At 46.2% G+C, this 16,085-nt stretch overlaps 1 protein-coding gene across 1 annotated transcript in view; it reads left to right on the plus strand.

Annotated features, from left to right (window-relative positions):
- Positions 1–966: 966 nt before the first annotated feature.
- St6galnac3 (ST6 N-acetylgalactosaminide alpha-2,6-sialyltransferase 3) overlaps positions 967–16,085 on the plus strand; it is a 515,374-nt gene continuing 500,255 nt past the window's right edge. Inside the window, exon 1 of the mRNA XM_085677523.2 lies at positions 967–1,105. The gene's annotated coding sequence lies outside the window, so the exon portion shown is untranslated. The remainder of the gene's footprint in view (positions 1,106–16,085) is intronic.

Here is a 16,085-nt window from a genome sequence, read left to right on the forward strand (position 1 = left end):
ACACACAGGCATGCACAGGCACATACATGCAGGCACACCACTCAGGCACACACATGCTCACACATACACATATGCAGGCATATACACAAAGGTGCATGTGCACACACAGAGGCATACAAGGCACATGGAGTTACACACAGGCACACAGGCACACACACACACGCACACAGGCACACACAAAGGAGTGGAGCAGAGCATGTCTCGTGCTGTTCTTGGTGAGTGAAGATAGTGGGGTGACAAGGACGAGGGGGACAGAGCTGGGGTCACCTAACCTAGCTGGTGTTTTTCTTATGTTGTGGATAATGTTATGTTATTATGTGGATAATCATCTTATGTTATGTGGGGTCATCTCAGCTGAGTCCTCTGAACCCAGTTCTCAGTTTCATGGCATTGTGTATCATGGTTTGTTGCAGTCATGTAGGCTGATGGTTAATGTAACCAGTCTTTCTCTGTCCCAGCTGCCTGCTCCCAAATAACCACATGGAGACTTATATTATGAAAGCTCAGCCTTAGCGTAGGCTTGTTCCTAACCAGTTCTTATAACTTAAGTTGACCCATATCTTTTCATCTATGTTCCTTTGCACCGCTGGGTTACCTTTCTACTGCCCATCCTGCTTCCTCTGCACCTGGCTGGAGACTCTACCTTTCTTCTTCCCTGAGATCTCTGTGTCCCCAGAAGTCCTACCTAACCCCTTCCTGCCTGGACATTGGCTATTCAGCTCTTTATTAAACCAATCACAGCGACACGTCTTCACGCAATGTAAAGGTAAATTCCCAAACAAGTTATTGTCATAGCAAGCTGCTAACAAGGACTTGTGATGGCAGAAATGCCACTTTCCACCAACAAGGACACTTTCCCACAAATATATTGTGCACAGAAATTCTTTGGAGTATCACACTGTGGTGTGGGAGAATTATCTGTATTCTGTCAATCATATTTTAATAAAACACTGATTGGCCAGGCAGGCAGTATAGGCGGGTCAACCAGACAGGAAGTAGAGGCGGGGCAAAGAGAATAGAATAAGGTTATGGAGGAGGAAGGTCCCTCCGGCACTCCTGCGCAGATCACTGAAGAAGCAACATGTAAGCTGTCACACTGGAAAAGGTACTGAGCCATTATGGCTAACATAGATGAGAATAATGGGTTAATATAAGTTATAAGAGTTAACAAGAAGCCTGACCTAATGAGCCAATCAGTTTATAACCTGATGTAGACTCCATGTGATTTTCCTTGGGACTTGCTGGCTTGTTGGGGTACTGGGCGGGACAGAAACCCCAACGAGCTGGCCCTCATGTTACAACACTGGTTCTTCTGTTGTGTTTAATTAGTTACTTTTGTTGTTGTTTTTGAGACAAGGTGTCATGAAGCCCAGGTTTTGCTTCAAACTTACTGTGTAACCAAGGCTGGCCTCAAATTCCTGATCCTCTCACCTCTGTCCCCCAGTTCTGCAATCACAAAAGCCCAATGTTTTAATTTCTCACAATCCTCACCCTCCTTCCAGGCTAGAGGAGCCAGCTGTGCTGATCTTTCTCTACACAAGGATGGGTAATAAGCAACTCGTAGCTCAAGACCAGACTGGACCCTTGACCCGTGCTCTCTGGACAGTCAGCAGAAAGACTTAGTCTATGCCAGACTGAGCGAGTTTGTCACTGAGATACCTGGGTGATTAAGATTGTGTATCTCCAATAGAAATACTAAGTTTAGGCGATCCATATGTTCCACAGTCTTGTAGAAGCTACAGATTTATTAATATGTTTACCTCCTTAACATCTCTCTTTCTCTTAGGATTGGGTGAAATTTCGTGTTACAGTCTAGCCCTCCAGCTTTAAAAACCAGCATCAAGAAACCTAACTTTGTCCACCAAGAAATGAAAATTTCCTCAGTTGTGGAGAGTTTCTGTTTAATTTTAATAAAATTGTTGTTTGAACACAATCCTTTGAATATCTCCAGCATATACCAGATCATAAGAGAAATAAGTTCTGGTTAGAGGAGGGAGTCAAAGCGACCCCTATGGTACACTCTTCCCCCTCCACCCTTCCCCCACTCACCCCTATGGCATGTTCTATTCTGCAATGTTTTTTGTTGTTGATGCTGATGGTTTCTTTGTTTGCTTGTCTCTTTGGAGATACAGTCTCAGTGTAGCGCACACTGGCCTCCGACTCCAGGTGTTCATGCTCTCACCCCCCTGAATGCTATGATTGCCAGTGTGCACCACTGGATCTTATGCTATGATTACGGGTGTGCACCACTGGATCTTATGCTATGATTACGGGTGTGCACCACTGGATCTTATGCTATGATTACGGGTGTGCACCACTGGATCTTATGGCTGACTCCATTCTTGAATGCCACTAGGCACATTTTGATAGCCCGCCACATTAAAATGATATAAAAGATTAAAATGATATAAAATGTTTGATAAAATGTTTGGTTGGTGTCGCTATAGCACAGCTCCTCCAGGTTACTGTCTGCTGTATGTGCACCTGCTGTGCCCATCTTCCCTGGCTGCTCACACCACCAAGTATGTGCCTGTTCTACTGCAGCTTCTTGTTGTGTGATATTTGTTTGTTTTCTGACAAGTAGAGCTTGCCTGGAGCATCAGAGAGTGTTGTGGGGAGGCCACTTGGTGGTTCCCAGCTGCTCAACCCCCAAATAATCACACAGAAACTATATTATTTGAAACACTGCTTGGCCCATTAGCTCTAGTTTCTTATTGGCTAACACATATTTCTTAATTTAACCCATTTTTAGTAATCTGTGTAATGCCACGTGGCTGGGGCTTACCCAGTAAAGTTCCCAGCATCTGTCTCCAGTGGGGTTACATGGCTTCTCCCTGGCTCTGCCTCCTTTCTCCCAACATCCAGTTTAGTTTTCCCCACCTATCTGAGTTCTGCCCTATCAACAGGCCAAGGCAGTTTCTTTATTCACCAGTGGTATTCACAGCATACAGAGGACTCCTCTGTGTGGTTCTCACTCAAAAAAAAGTAATAATAAAAATAAAAAAAGAAAAGAAAAATGAGTTTGCCACTTTGTTATTCAGTAGTTCCAGTGAATACATAGGCAAAGACCAGGAATACAGCAGGGGTGGAGATGTGTGACCCAAGAGCAGGGGTTTAGAGCCGGGCTTGGCCACTGCTTCCATTCGGACAAGGCTCATCCTCAGGGACCCGTGTGTTAGAGGACTGGCCCTCAGTACGGTGATGACACAGAAGCCGTATACTTCTGTGTGAGCGTGTGCCTATGCACACATACATACTTGTGTGTGTGTGTGTATGTGTGTGTGCTTATGTATGTGTAGTGTATTATGAGAGGTGTGTGTAGGTGCTTGTGTGTGTACATGCGTGTAAAGGCAAGAGGTTGATGTCAAGCGCCTTTACCCATTACTTTCCAATTTTTTTTTTGAGACAGATACTCAACTACAGCTGGAAGGGACCAGTTGATTACACTAGCTGGCCAGTCCTGAGAATCCACATGTTCCCCCTTCCTCTATCTCCCTGAGAAGTACGGGAGTTACAGCCATGAGCCATCATTCTCAGCTTTTTTATGTGGATGTTGGGGGGTCTGAACTTGAGTCCCCATGCTTCCATGGTAACCCCTCTACTGACCTTCCTATCTTCTCAGTGCAGGGCATGGACGGAAAGTCCCCAGGTCACTTAGAGGCATGCTGTCAGAAAGGATTGTGGGATGGTTTGTATTCTCTTTTTCTGGTCTTGTGCAGCCCCGGCGGCCTTGCTCCCCCTGCTGCCATCTCTTTGATGTACCATCCACTGCGACCTGATAAAGCCCAGAGTCTTCCTTACTAGGCTCGAGCTGTGCTGGCCTTTTGTCCCACGCCTTCAAAACGGAACAGAATAAGTATCTTGATAATAAAGCCACCTGCCTCAGACATTCCACGATAGCAACGGAAACTAGTTGACTACACCTGTTTGGCCCCTGGTGATTTTAGTGAGCATCTCTGAATGGAGCCTCTGCCTGATGTGAAAAAGGGCAAATGATTCCATTGTTTGAAATGTGATATTTATTTAGTATTTATAGTAGGATGTGGTGCAAAAAGTCATCTCTATTATAAAGTTGTAAACTCATTTGTCAGATTTTTGATTGTCCATAATCTGCTTACATTAAACATAGAGAATGTCTAGTCTGTTAGCCTAGAGATATAGATTTTCTTGTCCTTTTCAACTTTTGAACCAAAAGGGCTAAATCCTACATTTATTAATTTATGTGCCAAGGGAGGACGCCACCTGATTCATGTCTTCACTGAGCTCTGCTCTGCTTGACCCCGGCCACATTAATATATGTCTACAGCACGTGAAAAAATCATTAAGAAAAGAAAAACCAGCTCACACTATGTGGTTAAAATAATGGAAATTTGCTTATTAGCGGTTTTCCAGTGAGGAAAGTCTCTTAACCGCCTGCTTTTGATTAAGATGAAGGTAAACAAGCGGTTCTGAAGTGAGCATTTTGCTGGGCGCAGAGTAGGAGCTTGGCAATCCCAAGGCAATTTCCTGCACCTCTCACATGCCTGTCTGAGTTCCAGACAGTCTGCAGTCAGCGCAGTAGATGCCAGGCTGGTCTAATATGGTAAAAGGATGGTATATAGAGTTCTGTTGAGAGGGAATCACATTAGACAGAAAGCCTTGGGATTTGCATGGTCCTTCCACAGGGGTTGCCTAAGACCCTCTGTTTATCAACTATTTACATTACAATTCATAGCAGTAGCAAAATTACAGATATGAAGTAGCCACGAAATAGTTTTATGGTTGGAGGGGCACTACGACATGAGGATATGTTCCAAAGGAAGATTGAGAACCGCTGACCCAAAGCTCTCCAAGTGTTGCTAGGTGGGTTTGTCCACACATGGCTACAGACACACACATCTCACTGAGCAAAGCATTGCCACACAGCCTGGAACAGCTTGTGAGTCAGCACAGGGCTACGGGGTGAGTACTGCTCGAGTCCTCCCAGTCTCCTTGTCAGTGTGACAGTTTCCCACTTTCCTGAGTTTTTCCTCACCTTCATTTTTATTATGATTAATCATATTTCCAGGTGGCTACTTTCCAGTTCATCAACTATTAAGGCATAATCACCAGAGGGCATGACCTAACAGACAAATGTTGTCCGACGACTAGAAATCCCTTGGGCATGCTCACCACTGATAAGACCCTTCAGCCATTTTATTGATGACTAAGAGAAGAAGATTGCAGCCATGACAGTTCTGTTGGCAGGTGACGGTGGTCTCAGGGTACAGCACACAGGCTGGAGAGTAGTGCAGAGTGTGAGACCCTAGCATGGCAGGGAATCTAACAGAGTGAAGCTTTGAGGAGTGACTGTCACCTCGCATGATGTGACAGGGTGCTGAGACCACATGCAGGGCTCTTGGGCCATTCATACTCCCTTGGTGCGCAGGTCAAGCATCCTGGATCCTGGGAAGAATTCACTCGGGAGTGTGGGTTCCCAAAGAGGGGGTGTCCCTTATTGATAGAACAAAAAGAAGGCCATTTCCAGGGACATCTCAGTTCAAAGCTAAGCTGTCCGACATGGAATATGGCAAGAAGAATAGACATCTCTGAAGCCAGAGAGCTGCTGTGTGGGGAAGGGGAAATGCATGGAAAGGTGAGGCTGATGGAACTCTTCCCTGCCTGAGCTCAGATAGCCCAGGGAACAGACCCAGGTTCCTATAACTCCGGGCATCAAGGCACAGGTGACTTTAACATGGCCAGTGACATGCTGCTGGTCTAAGCCCACGGTTTGCTCTGTGTCCGTAGACCTGCAGTACCTAGTTTGCTTGTGTCTACAGAGAGTCTCACTTGAATCTACATATACCAGGTGAACATGAAGTACAGTGGTCAATAATTCTACACACCAATCCCCTGATTATCACATTTTGGGGACAGGGTCATGTTACCCCCCAGGCTAGCCACAAGCTCATGTAGCCATGCATGTTCTTAAACTTCTGATACCCCGCTTTCTTCCTGAGCGCTGGCATTACAGGTGTGCACCACCGTACCTGATTTATGTGGTGTTGGTGATCAAACCCAGGGCTTCCTGCGTGTATTTCCAGATGGAACTATACCCCAAGCCCAAACCCCGTTGTTTTGAAGGGGTTTGGGTGATGTCTAAGCAGTGCTGCATGCAGAGCTTGGGGGACACTGGGGTGGGGGGAAGGCTTGGCCTGGTGGGTAGGAGGTGTGGAGGGGAAAGTTACTGTCCCTGAATACTGGAGTCCCTGTGTGGAGGAATGATTCAACATGGACAGATGGGTGGGAGCTCCAGAGGAGAAGCTGTAGACCAGCGTGCAGAAGGGCTATTAATTATGAGAGTTCTCCAGAAGTGGAGCGGGTTGCCAGAGACTCAAGTGCTTTATCCAAAGCAGAATCGGCACGTGGAGGACACTTCCCAGAAGATTCGGTTAAGTGTGCTATGCCCCGAGACATTTCTAAACACGACTAAGGCCCTAGGCATCTGGTGTTATTATAACACAGACACCAGGCCAGACTGTGGAGGACTCTTGCATCATCAAGCTACCGTGGCCTTCGCACTGTCGGGCAAGGCAGACTGTAGAGAGCAGTGTGGGTCCTTGGTCCACGCAGCCCAGGTTCCTCTCAGTGCAGCTGGATGTGAGCTTACAGGTTAGGGAACACCTGAGTCCTCCTGACCTCTGTGCCTTCTAAAGCCCAGTGACCTTTCTCATAGTCCTGCCCATCAAAACCACCTCCCCTTTCCTTCAGGCTAAGTCTTAACATGCAGTGAGTATGCAGCATCTTAAAGCCATGCTAGTATTGCTGTGTTGTCACTGCGTCTGTGAATGCCTCTGCTACCCAGTTGCACGTGTGTGCAATGAATTATTCCTGTGTGCCCTTTGCCCCCGAACCCAGGAAGGTTTGGTGTGACACCGAGGCCGAGTGAATGACAACAGTGAATTGTCTGTGTCCGACGTGGGACTGAAGCCAGTGATGGCTCCTGGTCTCGGCCGTCCTAGTCCCTGAGGGCCCCACCTTAGGCAGCCCGGGGGCGGCACCGGGGGCCTGAACTCTCGCAGCTTCTCTGTGGCAGCCTAGAACCAACATGGAAACCACAACTTTGCATTTGTAGGCGTGGTTTAGGGATCAACAATCCCACGACGCCATCTGCGTCCCCATCGTCCCTCAAAACGGGACATGCCACCCTTGCCATAGGAAGGGTGAAAACAAGTTACTTTAAAGTGGGCGTGGCTAGTGACTCCCACCACCGCCGCCCTCCACCCTGCAGTGGAGTCTAGGTCATCACAGGGTCTGTGACAAGCCCATGAGCATTTTGCAAGACAAGCATCTCTGGTTGCAACAGCCTCTACATCGCTGAAGTCCCCTGCCCTGAATTTTAGATCTCAAGTACATTGTGCGAGTTTAAAAGGTTAGCTTATCTTTCTGTCAGACAGAAGTTTTTTATTTATTTATTTACTTATTATGTATACAGTATTCTGTCTGTGTGTGTGTCTGCAGGCCAGAAGAGGGCACCAGACCTCATTACAGATGGTTGTGAGCCACCATGTGGTTGCCGGGAATTGAACTCAGGACCTTTGGAAGAGCAGGCAATGCTCTTAACCACTGAGCCATCTCTCCAGCCCCCCCAGATGTAAGTTTAATAGATGAGAAACATCCTGAGGTCAGAATGCAAATAAAAATCGGGGTGCCAGGCTATGGCTATTTCCATGGTGGTGCCTACCCCATTGGCACACATATCCAGTCAGTATCAGAAATCTTGGCCCGTGAGAGCCTTGGCAGAGCAGTGAGGGAGCATGGGCCAGCATGCAGGTGTGTCGTCTACTGCTGGTCTTGGCCTGGGCTCTCAACTCAAGTCGATTTTAAAACCATTCATTTCACTGTGCTGCTTATAAAATTGCCTTCAAAGGCCATTTGGGTGACATTCCTCACTTCAATCTTGTCTTTCTCCCTCTGCAAATGTAATTACCATGGTGACGACTTTAAGCAGTCAGATCTGGAGTTTTCACGTTAAACCGGGATCTGGCTCCTTGGGAAGCTGTCTGAAGCAGACAAAGGTTTCAGGGTGTGCACTGGGCTGGATTTGGCAGCTGGAGAGCCACTGCTGAATCTGGACAAGAAAAACACCAGGAGCTTTGGAGAAGAGAAACCCAACAGAAGGCTGTACACCATGCTGTCAGCAAATGATAGCATATCTGTGACCTCTGCAGCCTGTGTGTCTCAGGCACTGTAGCAGAACTCAAACAACTCTTTTCCCTTCACACTTCCACATCTAGCAAGCAAACCTGTTACAGGAACTAACTCACAAGCCAAAGATGAAAACACAGTCCTCTTAAGCTCTTCCTTTTAAAGGATGAGCCCACTAATTATTGCCCTCCTCTTCAAGGAATTAAAGCCTCATCAGGATGGTGAGCTGTGTGTCTGCAGCCGGGACCACAGTTGTCAGCAGCTACTTTGATTTCTTCGGCTTCACATTGCCATAGGCATTTATGAGAGTGAGTCACGCCAGAGCTGCAGACCGTCGGTTCTTTGCCAGAATGCTATGTGGACAGTCGGGTTCACGGAATGCTTCCTGAGTTATAGAGCTAAGCTGATCCAGCTCATTAGGAACAATAGTAGTGTGGCAAGGTAAAAGGACAGAAAGACTGGAAACCTGGCTGCCTTCACCCCAGCAAGAGAGCAAGGGACTGCAGAACACTTGTACTGAGCACGCAATACTGTTCAGTATCAACAGAGAAGGGGAATTTTCACCTTCCACCCAACTCCTTCCTTTTCCCTTGCCCCTTGCTCAGGCCAAACTTTTCTTGAATTCCTAGACTCAAGCAAGTCTTCTGCCCCAGCCCGCCTTCCCCACCCCTGACTCAGCCTGCCCTCCCGACTCCTGCCCCAAAGCTGCTACTACAAGTGAGCTACATCTGGCCTTCCAGGGAACTACAGTGAACTGTGTCTGGCCTTCTAGGGAACTACAAGTGAACTATGTCTTGTCTACTAGGGAGCTACAGTGAACTATGTCTTGTCTACTAGGGAACTACAAGTGAACTATGTCTTGTCTACTAGGGAACTACAAGTGAACTGTGTCTTGTCTACTAGGGAACTACAAGTGAACTGTGTCTTGTCTACTAGGGAACTACAGTGAACTATGTCTTGTCTACTAGGGAACTACAGTGAACTGTGTCTGACCTTCCAGGGAGCTCCTTGAATGAGGAATGCTCATCAGCAGAAATTAACTTAATAATCTCACAGAAAGCCATTGCGGGACACTATGATGAAGAGACAGAGAACTGTAGTGGCGAAAGGAAAGGGATGAGAGCAGATGAGAGATGATGAGAGTGTTTGGCAGATCAGACACAGCGAATTCTCAGAAACCTCGTAGAAATGCTTTATTCCTGGAAACTAAGTTAACTAGCACAACATTCCATTGCGATGTCTGTTACTCCACCGCGAATTCCCCTCAGTATTTAGAGCACGCTACAGCCCAGCACATAGTAGGTACTCAATGAGCTGCAAGGCTCTGGCGAACATTTGTTTTTGAATTTTTTGGACTATTTTTTTCTTTTTCGTTGTTTGAGGATTTCATACGTATATGCATTGTGGTGGTTTGGCTGAGAATGGCCCCTATACAGACGCAAGTATTTTCACATCTATGCTTAGTCCCCAGTTGTCCACCTGTTTGAGAAGGATTTGAAGGGATGGCCTTGCTGGAGGAGGAAGTGTGTCACTGGGGGTGTGCCTTGAGGTTTCAAGCGCCCACACCAGGCTAATATCTCAGCCTCTCTCTCTTCTTACCTGCCTGCTGCCCCTTGTCAGAATCTTACACTCTTAGCTACCCCTCCAGCATGCAGCCAGCATGCAGCCAGCATGCAGCCAGCATGCAGCCAGCATGCAGCCAGCATGCAGCATGATGCCTGCCTGTGTGCTCCATGCTCCCCGCCGTCCTGATAACAGACTGACCCTCTGAAGCCGCACAGGAGTCCCCAATTAAATGCTTCCATTTACAGCAGCTGCCTTAGTCACATCTCTTCACAGCGCTAGAACGCTGACTAAAGCACACGCATAAACTCTCTTCATCCGATCCATCTCCCATTCCCTTCCTGTGATTCCTTTACCCCCAACACCTTCCCTCCCAAATTCACGTGCTCCATTTCTTAATGTTTAAGAAAGATTTACTTTTAATTCTGTGTGAGCATATGTGCGTGTCTGCACTTGCATGCGAGTACAGGTACCTACAGAGATCAGAGGTGTCAGATCCCCTGGGGCTAGAGGTGGTTGTGAGATGCTGATGTGGGTGCTGGGAACTGAGCTTGGATCCTCTCAAACAGCAGCACCATCTCTGCAGACTATCCTCTGCTTTTTAAACCCCCGAGTCCGATACGTGCTTTTTTAGGACCATTTCCTGGAGCGTGGCTGGCCTTGGCTCCCAGCAGCCGCCAGTCATCAGGAGCTCCTCAGGTTGGGCAGGACTTCATGATCACCTCCCCGAGCCATGCTGCCATTTAAGTATTATATCCACATAGATTAGGGACTAAATTGTGTCCCCTGAATCCACATGGGAGAGACTTAATTCTCAGCATGACTGTAACTGGAGACGGGAACTGAAAGAAGAAAATTAAGGTTAATTGAATGTTGCGAAGGCAGCCCAGGTACACCAAGACAGCATGGATCCAAGATTAAAGCAGCCGTAGAGTCTGCCTCCCACTCCCTCTCTTTCTCCAGCGACTGCAGGCTGCTCTTCAAAAACAAGGCAGTAGCTGTGGTGTTGTTGGATGATTTATTTTAGACTCACGGCTCATAAGTTGGTTGGTAATTTGATGAAAACCAGTAGACTTTGGTACAGTGATATTCTCGTCCAATCAAACCATTGACTACTTCCCATGGTTCAGTGCACAACAACATGTAGGGACATTTCTCCTTCCCAACAAAGGATATGGCTGTGTGTACTGCCCAAAGTTCTGGTGTTGTTCAGAGTTGTCCCAGAAAGGGATTTTAATTCTGCTGCTGTTCACTTCTGGGTGGTGCCTGGATCATGGACAGAACCATGAGTAATCCAGGATTCCGTGGACTTCCTTCTCTCAATCAAATGAAGATTTCAATGAAAGTGGTAACGTAGATTTCAATGTGATGGAGGCACAATTATAGGCAATTGGGCAAGTTCTTCATGTAGCTCTTTTGTGCCTTCAGGACAAGATCAAGTATATACCCCTTCCGTGAGAACAGACGGCTGCTGCTCACATTCCTCTCTTTGACTTGATTGTTCAGAACCACAGGCACATGGGGCTGGGAACGCTCATTTACTTATTTTAAAATGTTTTACGTTTGTTAACTTATGTGTTTACTTGCTTATTATGTGTACATGTGCACAGGTATGGCATTTGTATATGTCTGTATTTACTTGTTTATTGTGCATGCGTATGTGTATGTATGACATTCGTATACAACTGTATTTGTTTCTTGTGTGTGCATATGCACATGTATGACATTTGCATACAACTGTATTACTTGTTTATTGTGTGTACATATGCACATGTATGATATTTATATATGTCTGTATTTACTCATTTATTGTGTGTATGGACACACAGAGCACACGAGGAAAATCAGAGAGCAGCTTCCAGTTCTCGTCTACCTTGTTGGTCTTTAGGACCGAGCTCAGGTTGCCAAGCTCAGCCGCAAGCTCCGCTCCGACACCCACTGATCACCTGGCCTGAACTTTCATGCTGGGATGGTGCTCAGTTTTTGCATTTGAAAGAAGAGTTACATTTTCTTTCTAGCAGGTTATTGGCAGTAACTGAGCCAACTAATGTGCTTCTTGTACAGGTCATGATTTCGGTTTTCTTTACATCTTCATAAAATTCCATGTGTATATAACTGCATTTTCTTTGTGCTTACATCTGTCAATGAACCCATTTCCTGGTTATTTTGAGCAGTGTAGCTATGAATACAGATGTGCTGCGAGTAGCTCTGTGGTGTATTTAGAGATTCTTTTAAGTACATACCCAAATGGTACAACTAGGTCAAATGGTAGATCTAATTTTAGCTTTTTGGTAAAACTTGGCTGTGTCACTTTTCCTGAGGAAACATAGACAAATGTCTACTTACACCAGATGTTGAAACTGACCACACAACCAAAACAATGATGCTATTTTGGTTATTTACAGAGGTGTAGGTGAGAAGTAGCCAAATCATGTGTTTGAACGCTTTCCCAAGGAGTTGTTGGCTATTTTTCTTCTTTTGAGAACAATCTGTTTAGTTCATTACTCCCTTTGCTGATTGGACAATTGGTTCAGGTCATTTAGCTTTTGTGGTTCTTTATATATCTTACATATTGACGTCATGTCTGACATACAGTTGACAAAGATGTTCCTCCCATTTCTAGGCTGTCTTTTCACCGGGGTTATTCGTACCATGTGCAGAAGCTTTTAAACTTCACGTATTTGTCGGTTCTTGGGAGTGTTTCCTGTGTTCTTTTAACTCTCTCCTGGAGCGCCTTGCCTATGCCCGTGTCTTGAGGTAATCTTACCTATGTCTCCCTCTGGCAGTTTTAAAGTTTCGGGTCTCAGGTTGAGGTTTTTGGTCCATTTTGAATTGATTTGTGATGACGGCAGCCATGGCTCTGGAGCTATTCTCAGCTGAGATGTGGTCTTGACACCAGTTAGGGGAGCTGTCCCTGCTCACGCACTCCCACCCTGAGCCAGTCCCCTGCCCCCTTCAACTTGACCATGTTTCCTGCTCTCCACAGCAGTCCCTCTGCGATTTCCCTCACATAGGCGTTTGTGGGAGGCCAAGTTGTAACGCTCTGACCTGTGGGTGTTCCTTCATCTCATCACATGCCCGAGGCGGCTCAGTTGTTCACAAAAGATTTTTTGTTAGTTGGTGTCTGCTGCTGCCCACTGAGTCACAGAGCGTGATAAGCAGGATTCCTGTCCACTGCTGACCCTCAGAGTCCTCCAGAGGACACCACAGGTAGATGCCAGGCTTCCCAGGGTGGCAGGCTTGCCCTGGGGTGGGACTGCACTCTCCCGCTGCTTCACAGTTCAGGAACCAGTTCTGTTCCCTCTGTCTGCCAGGAAACAGTGGGAGTTGTGTAGCCAAGGTTGCTTCTCCATGTCATGGTCTTTTTTTCCTCCTTCCTTGTTGAATAATTTTACTTTGAGGATTTCAAAGTTCCTCCAATTCTGTCTTTGGGATGAAGTCTGTTGTTTTAAATTTACGTGTTTGGATGTTTTGCCTGTGTATCTGTCTCTTCACCACTTACATATTTGGTGCTCACAGAGGCCAGAAGAGGGCATGAGAGATCCCAGAACTGGAATACAGACAGCAGCAAGCCACTCGATTGGTTTCAGGATTTGAACCTGGATCCGCTGGAGGAGGAGGGGGGCTTTTAACTATTGAGCCATCTCTTTTATGAGTCTGAGTTTCTCATCACCAGCTCCTACAGAGGCAGCCCCTAGTTCACTAAGTTGAAGCTGGTGTGCTTCTTGACATCTGTTCTATGCAATGCGGATTGTTAACTTCAGTCTTGTTTATAGACAGAACGCATAGGCTTTGGTTCGAGCTCTGGGAAAGAGTGCTTGCCTGGCCTGCTCAGGCCCCGGGTCTGAGCACCCTGATCAGCAAGACCCAAATCACAGACAGGCTTTATCGTGGAAAGAAAGGCTGCAGGCTTTGATTTTTCTTTTGCACTTTAGGGCAAGCATCTTTAGCTTTTGTTTTTTCTGGGAGTTGGAGTCAGCAGAGACATAACTTCCAATTTGCATTTTGTGTTCATAAAGATCTGTCTTCATCATTCTCCTGGTCTAAGATTTGCTGGTTTTGCCAGGAGACAATGCTGTTTGTCTTTGAGTCTCAAGTAAAGGTGTGCTCCTTTTCAATGTACAGGTTCTGTGTCTGCTCCCAGAGTCATTGACACTGAGCAGAAATCCACTTGGAGCAAATGTCATCAATTAGGCTTGGAGTCCCCTTTCTCTCATATGAGGTTCTGTTACATGAACATGTGGCCATCTCTGCCTGGTGTCTCGGTGGACAGTGGGAACTTAGGCCAGTGACTAGATGACAAACTGTCGCCTCTTAAGTACTGTCAGAGATGGCAAGAGAAGAGAAAACTGCCTGGCTGTAGAGGCAGGGTTGACCTATTGTGACCTTCTTACTCCAAAGTTGTGGAGGGAGTGTTAGACCGCCTTTTACAAAGTTTATTTATTTTATGTTGCATTCTAGGTGTGTGTGTGTGTGTGTGTGTGTGTGTGTGTGTGTGTGTGTGTGTGTGTGCAGGTGCCCATAGAAGCTTGAAGAAGTATCAGATCCTCTGGAACTGGAGTTATAGGTGGTTGTGAGCTGCCTGACTGGGTCCTGGGAACTGAATTCAAGTCTCTAAGACAGGAAACTCTGTTAACTGTTGATTCATCACTGAAGTCCCAAGAAACCTTTTAAAAAATTGTGTATAGGTCAGGCATGGTGTGGTGACACACACCTTTAACCCCAGCACTCAGGAGGCAGAGGCAGGCAGATCTCTGTGAGTTCAAGGCGAGTCTAATCCACATAGAAAGTTACAGGGCAGCCAGAGCAACATACTGAGACCCTAACTTTTGTTTTGTTTTGTTTTTTAAAATGCTTACAGTGGACTATTAGATACTTTGAAAAACAGAAAAATATATGAAACATTTAAGATCAATCTAGAAATTTCAGCTTTGCAAAAATTTCTTACTTTCCTAAGATGTTGATAAGTAAATTACATTCTTGGTGTTAGGATAAATTAGATTAATGGACACTTAGAGTGTCTCAATGCAATAATGGGTATTTGGGATGCTCTACAACCCCACCACCATTGCTGTGGCCTTAGAGAGGAACATCCTGCCACCAGGCCGCCCACCACTGATGTCACTTCAACTTGCTCATTTCTCTTTTAAATTAAGTGGCTTGTCTTCTCTGAAGCTAAAGGGTGTTATGAAAACATCAGTCAGCTGAGCATGGGGTTACACACCTGGAGTCCCAGCCCTCAGCAGATTGAGGCAGGAGGGTCATGGGTTCAAGCCCAGCCTGGGTTACATCATGACAACTTATCTGACAAGGAAATACCATCACTGTATTAGTGCATGTCTTCACGGACACATGTACAGGGACAAAGGAAATTTCTGCAAGAGCCATAAGAATGTGGAGTGCTCTCAAAATGACCTGAGTGAGACTCAAACCTCGACTCTGAACAGAGAGAGGGCTTCCCTTCTGTAAGAGGAAATGCCAATGGTCAATGAATGCCAGGTCTCAAAGAACAACAAACAAAACTCACTCTTATCCCATACTGAAGGAAACCCTTCTTTTGGAACCTGTGACACAGTAGGGCAAAGGCCAGGCACAGAGGTAATGATACAATGTCGCTGTTGCTCTATGAAGGAAACAATGTTGAGAGGCAGGGATGAAGGCTCCGAGTGCCACACACAGACTCTGAGCGCTCGTCTGGCTGGAGAGAAACGTCATGCCTGGCGGTCACTCATCAGACGACCCGCCACACCCCAGCTGTTTTTCTCTGTCTTGTTAAATTTGCAGGATTTTCATTCGCCTGAGAATTCAGGAGAAAGTTCCCTTCATGTGTTTTCCTTCAGGGTAGTGTGGTGTTTGATTTCTGAGCATTTTGTTTTGTTTTCGACTTCATCTTTTCCCTTTGCCTCTCACTGGCTAAAGTTCCTGGGAGCTTACAGTATCATAAACGCTCTGTCTCTCTTCCACTTCCCACTTTTGCCTTTCCAGAGCAGGAAAGAAGGAGACTAACGCTCTTGACGGCTCTCAATCTCTTCCTGCCATTTGATCTGAGAGCGACACACAAATTCAAGGCAGTCTCAGAATAGTTATTGTGCATATTTAGGAGGGAGCTGAGAGGGCCAGGGAGAGATGTGACCCAAAATAATAAAAACAGAAACCAAATGTTACCCCCAGACTTCTTCAGGCAGGCATGACAGAAAGGGAAGTTATTCGGCGTTTGTGAAGTTTTATTTACCATCTGCTGTGAAGATTCCTATTGGCCACGGTTTGAGATGTCCCCAGGTGATCTTTTATACTTTGTTTAAACGCTTGGATGATGTCTTTATAGCTAAACGGTTGACTTGCTCATCAGATTTTAT

Source organism: Myodes glareolus, chromosome 17, assembly GCF_982192425.1.
Source record: "Myodes glareolus chromosome 17, mMyoGla1.1, whole genome shotgun sequence".
NCBI classification, from domain to species: domain Eukaryota; kingdom Metazoa; phylum Chordata; class Mammalia; order Rodentia; family Cricetidae; genus Myodes; species Myodes glareolus.